Source organism: Chlorocebus sabaeus, chromosome 15 (assembly GCF_047675955.1).
Source record: "Chlorocebus sabaeus isolate Y175 chromosome 15, mChlSab1.0.hap1, whole genome shotgun sequence".
Taxonomy (NCBI): Eukaryota; Metazoa; Chordata; class Mammalia; order Primates; family Cercopithecidae; genus Chlorocebus; species Chlorocebus sabaeus.
The window spans coordinates 55,024,639-55,030,638 of NC_132918.1; the positions used below are offsets into that span (position 1 = coordinate 55,024,639).

At 45.2% G+C, this 6,000-nt stretch overlaps 1 protein-coding gene across 6 annotated transcripts in view; it reads right to left on the reverse strand.

The window, feature by feature from the left end:
* The window catches only part of PPP2R3A (protein phosphatase 2 regulatory subunit B''alpha), a 195,511-nt gene extending 193,977 nt beyond the window's left edge, over positions 1 to 1,534 (reverse strand). For 3 of the 6 annotated variants that reach the window (XM_008009046.3, XM_038002837.2, XM_038002838.2), the window contains exon 1: positions 1,396 to 1,534. The gene's annotated coding sequence lies outside the window, so the exon portion shown is untranslated. Of the gene's footprint in view, positions 1 to 632; positions 782 to 836; positions 1,262 to 1,395 lie in introns of those variants that run through there. The other 3 variants (XM_038002842.2, XM_038002839.2, XM_038002843.2) reach the window with 2 other exon arrangements.
* Positions 1,535 to 6,000: the final 4,466 nt, after the last annotated feature.

Below are 6,000 nucleotides of genomic sequence, written 5' to 3' on the forward strand. Positions count from 1 at the left end.
CTGTTTCCCGTTCTCCTAGAAATATCCTAGATTTCTGAGCTCCTAGATTGTATAAGAGATCTAAGTTTTTTTTCCACAAGTATCTCATGCCATTAAGTTCTGCCAGAGGTGATACAAGGGCCATTTGGATGCAATAAAAGTAAATAAATTGTGTGTGTAAATTAGCAGTGGCTTAGAAATTTTTTAAAAGGCTTTCATGGATACTACTGAAAGAAACTGAGATAATTTTTAACAAAATCACCAAGAAAAAAACAAAACAAAACTGTTTTACTACAACACAAGCCGGCTGCCTACCGAACAGGACGCCCATGCTCTGACCTAGTATGGCAATTCTTAGGGTCTAGGCGCTGGGTTCTCTGTTTACAAGAAACTAAGGCCTGAGACTAAGGAAGAACAAAGAAAAATGCCTGGCACCAAAGGTGTGGGGGATGTTTTGTACATAAATGAAGATTTGAGGAGTAACACTTCCTCAGATGTTGGAAGGAATTACTCTTTTTTTGCTTACGTGTTAAGAATTTAATGTTTTCAGGTCGTTTCCTAATTAGAAAATACCTTATAATTCACAAACAATAATTTGTCTTCCCCTACATTTGCTGACCACCAAGACTGGATAAAATTTCCTTAAGCTTTACCAGAGTGGGAGGACTGGGAATAACGTGAGCACAACAGAGTTCGGATGCAACATCAACTCCAAGCCTGGCCAGCTGGTTTCCATCGAGAGGTCCCCCAGGAGAACGCCCCTCCGCGGCGGCGGCGGGGTCGCGGCGGGAAAGACCCACCGAGGCGCTCCAGCGCGGCCGCGGTGCAGTGCCAGGGACCGCCCGGCCTCCGTTTACCTTTGTTTCAGGTACCCCGGCTGCTGGCGGGCCGGGAATCCCGCCCGCGGCCCAGAGCTGGTGACACATCCTTCTTTGGCCAAGTCGGGCCGAGGTTGGGCAGGGGGCGGGGAAGGAAAAGAAAGCCTCAGCGCCTAACGACGTGACTCTCAGTTCTTCCAAAACGCTGGCATTTGTTTCTCTGCCAGGCTTTCCTGTTAACAAGTTCCCGAGGGCTGTGCGGGCGAACTGGCCCAGGAGCCCTGAAAAGTGGGAGGGCCCAGGCCGCCCCCGCCTACCCTCCTCCGCGGGCGCCCCCGGGGCAGGCAGTTTCCACACCTCCCGGGCAGCCGTGTCCCGGGACCAGCCGGCTGCGCAGAGGCAACGCACCGCCTGGAATTCCGACTTCCACAGCCCAGTCAGCTACATGTGGCCCCTCTGGCCAGGCCGGTCCCCGCCCCCAGGTCCCGGCCCCGCCCGCCCCGGCCGCCGCGCGCCGCCCCCCAGCCTCGCCACCCACTCTGGCCGGGACGAGGGGGCTGAAGGCTCCAGGCCGCGCGGCCGGTGTCCCCGCGCCTACCTCGTTGCCCGCAGCTCCTCCTCCGGCGGCTGCCTCGGCTCGCGGGCGGCGCTTGCCTCCAAGCCTCCCCGCGGCGCGGACTCTCGGGCTACGAATGCGGCGCGTGAAAAGAGGAGGCCCGAGCGCGCCCCGCCCAGCCACCCGCAGGCCCCCACCTCCCCCTCCTCCTCCTCTGCCCCACCCTCTGCGGCCTGCCCGGAGCCCCGCCCGCGCGCCAGGCCCCGCCCACGGTCCGGCCCCGCCCCCAACCTCCGCCCCGCCCCTCTGGCCAAGGCAGGAAGGGGGCCTCCAGGGGCGCCGCGAGAGCCGCTGTGGCCTCGCGATTCGTGGTGGTCGCTGCTATTTGACAGATTCGAGTCTCTTGCTCGGATTTATTACTGTTATTATCATTGTCAATATTGCCATCGTTGTTATTGTTATCGTTATCAGTTGTGTTGCCCTCTTCAAGGGGCCTTCAAGGAGGCCCCTTGAGGGCAGCGCGCTGCTGACCAGACACTCCCTGGCACTCCTGTCTTCCCAGAGTCCTGCACCTGCGCCACATTTCACTCAGCCCAAGAAGTTGTGTGAATTTTGAAATAAGTGATATTTATTTGTAACTTACTGTTGTTAAATAAATACAATACTTAAATTGTTAAATAAAATACAAATATAGACAGCCATATAAAACCAATGTACAGCTTAATGGATTATTCCAATACACACACCCTTATAACCACTCGCCAGATTTATTAATAACACCGTGTAATATAGTCTGCTCTGAAACAAAACCTCATTAATAGCTGGAAGGACACAGCCTGGAAGGGCATCCCAAAATCGCCCTCCTTCTAACTGCCACGGTACTCAAAGGTGACAGGTCCATAATCATGCCCTCTTCAAGAATATATTTGTAAAATGGAAATTTCTCCAGAATTAGGAACCTCCAATTGAGTAGCTTCGTAAAAATCTTGATAAAAAGATAAATTCGTAAATATATAAGCATGTAAATAACAATAAATAAGTCAATCAACTGGGAAATTGAATACCATGAGTAAGGAGCATGGGGGTAGGGGATGGGAGGTATGTAAAGACTTAAAAGAATTAGGTGGGCTGTGAGGACAGGTCCTGGGCACCTGGGTTGTTCTCACTGTCTCCCTAGCACTTAGCATAGCACCAGGCATATACTAGGTGCCATATGAGTATGTGTATATATGTGCATTGTACATATATGCACATATATATGTGTGTGTATGTATATAGCACAAGGAAAGAAAAAAATTATATAAGATAACCCTAAACAAGCTTTACCTACTGAAATTTCACCCAAGGTCAATCCTCCCAGTAGCTAAAATGTGCTCTATGAGATGCCTTGATGCCCTAGAGAGAAAAAGACCATTTTACTTTCAACTTTCTACTGTTTTTCCATTTCAAAAGCACTTGCACATGCATATGGTATCTTATTTGAGACTAAGCAATTCTGTGAAAAAGGCAGGGCAGGGCAGGACAGGACTCTGCAAAGGTCACAGTGCAATGCATATCTGTAAGAAGGGGAAGTACACAATGTACCATAAAACAATGTTAAAACTACTGACCCTGCCAACCTGGATTCTTGGTTTGTCTCGATAATTTTATTGCCAGTGTTTTTACATTAGGGCTCGTTTGGCCCTTTTGCCATACATTTATACACATTATAACTTGAATTTATAAAGGACACAATACCTGACTGGAAATTTGATTCAATACAATAGAGTCAGTCTCTCTGTCATGAGGACCATGGTGAATTGGGGTAGAGAGTTGCCAATTCACCACAATGTATTGAGTACCCAGACTGTACTAGGTGGTAGGAATACAAATGATATAAAATAAAGAAGATACAGGGGCTGGGCATGGGCTCACGCCTGTAATCCCAGCACTTTGGGGGGCCAAGGCGGGCAGATCACCTGAAGTCAGGAGTTTGAGACCAGCCTGTCAAACATGGTGAAACCCATCTCTACTAAAAATACAAAAAGTAGCTGGGTGTGGTGGCATGCTTCTGTAATCCCAGCTACTCGGAAGGCTGAGGCAGGAGAATCATTTGAACCTGGGAGGTGGAGGTTGCAGTGAGCCAAGATCACTCCATTGTACTCTAGCCTGGGTGATGAGAGTGAAACTCCCGTCAATCTCAAGGAGCTTATGGCCAAGTAAGGGAGAAAGATTTGAAAATAATTGTTTAAGTTATATGGTAGGGGAACAGTCATGAGCACAATTAATTCTACGAGGTGTAGGATGAGAGTGGGGCAAGTCTTATCAGACAAGAAAACATCTGAAATTTTTTTAGTATAAAAACATCAAATATTGAAAACAGAAACAGAATAATGTAATGAACTACTATGCACCCATTACTTGACTTCAACAATTATCCCATGACCAATTTGTTCCATCTGTACCCTCATCTTCTCTTTCCCTCCTTGTGTTATTTTGAGGCAAATCACATGGAGCATTATTTTTTCATCCATAAATATTTCACTATGCATCTCTAAATGATAAGGTCTGTTTTTAAAAACAACCACAAAACCATTAAATTGTCTTTTAAAGTAATAATTTATTAACATCTAGACAGTGTTCAAAATTTCCCAATTTTCTCATAAATGTTTTATGTAGTTTATTTCTTTCAGTCATGATCCAAACAACGTCCTCACTTTGCATTTGGTTAAAATGTCTTACACCTTTTTCTTTCCTTGTACTTTTATGTTGAAGAAATAGATCGTTTGTTATAAGGAGTTTCTCACATTCTGCATTTTGTTGATTGCCGTGATGTTGTTTAACATGTGCCTCTACCCTTGTATTTCTTATAAAGGATAGTTACTAGAGGCTTGATCAATTTAGAAAACTATAACCCATAATGAAGAGAAAAATCAACAAATCAAAAATAGACCAAAACTGTCACAGATGTTAGAATTAGCAGACAAATACATTAAAACAGTTACTATGGCTGGGCGTGGTGACTCACACCTGTAAGCCCAGCACTTTGGGAGGCTGAGGTGGGTGGATTACCTGAGGTCAGGAGTTTGAGACCAGCTTGACCAACATGGTGACACCCTGTCTCTACTAAAAAATACAAAAAAATTAGCCGGCCGTGGTGGCAGGTGCCTGTAATCCCAGCTACTCAGGAGGCTGAGGCAGGAGAATCACTTGAACTCTGGAGGCAGAGGTTATGGTGAGCTGAGATCATGCCACTGCACTTCAGCTTGGGCAACAGAGTGGCTCCGTCTCAAAACAAAAACAAAAACAATAACAATAACAAAAACAAACAAACAAAAAATTACTGCAACTATATTCCAAGTGTCAAAAAAGTTAAGTACATATTAAAAAGAGAGGATGTAAAAAAGACACAAATTGTATTTCTGTAGTTGAAGACTATAATGTCTGGAATAAAAATACATTAGATTGGATTAATGGCAAATTAGACATTACCAAAGAAAAGATTAGTCACATCAATAGAAATTATCCAAAATGAAACACACAGAAAAAAAATGTTAATGAAAAGAGCATCAGTGAGCTAAAGAACAACCACAGGTGGCCTAATATGTAGAATCTCCAAAGGAGAGGAGTGAAGACAAAATATATTTGAAGAAATACTAGCCAAAAGTTTCCAAAATTTATGAAAACTACATAGTCACCTAAGAAGTGCAACAGACTTCCAATTTCCAGTACAACAGACGATAGACTTAAATCCAAGCATATCAATAGTCATATTAAAAGTGAGACTTCTGGTTCCAAAATGGCAGCATAGAAGCAAGCTGGCTCCCCCTTTTCCCCAGAAAAAGAAGGCCAAACCCAAATACACAACAGCAAAATTACTATCAATAATATCCCAGAACTGAAATATGAGGATGAGACAGTTTGCAGGGTCACAAAGAAGTGCAAAAGCTCCAAGCAGGTGGTAAGAGAATAAGACTTCCATGTTCAGGGTGCCCCTCCCTGCAGTCTGTCCAGCACCAAGCATTCAAAAAGTTTCCTCCCAAAGCACAGTTTATACACTGGAAAAAGTGAGATCAAGGTGGACAACCAGCTCCCCACCATCTTGGGTTCCTTGGCAGGAGACTTGTCCCTGTCTTAGCCCACAGAAACATTGCAAGTCCCTTAAGGGAGAAATATCCCTGAGGATGGGCAAAGGCAAAGTCGGGAGGCAGGACTACCATCCCCAGAAGTGGAAACTCTGCTCTGTAACTCAGCCAAAGGAGACATCAAATTAGAGTGTCTGTTCAGCAGCAACATGATATGGGAGGTACATTCTGCAGATACTTTGGGCACAAACCCCTAACCAGCCTTCCCACATTGCTGGGATATCCCAGGATACCTTCCATCTACTAGAGCTGAGGTGGACCTGGGCTTAAGGCACCACCTAGAGCTGAAAAGGAGGCAGCAACGTAGCAGTGAAGAATCTTTAAGCAAATATATTCAATAAAACCCAAAACAAGTCAGACAGAGAAGACTGGAATAAATTACCCTTTAGTGCAAAGACATGGTTATACATCACAAGAAACAATAGAAACGGGGAACCACAAATTCCCCAAATGGACAGTAACTGACTTTAACGAGATGCCAATATATGACCTCTATGACTAATAGTTCAAAACAGCAATTTTG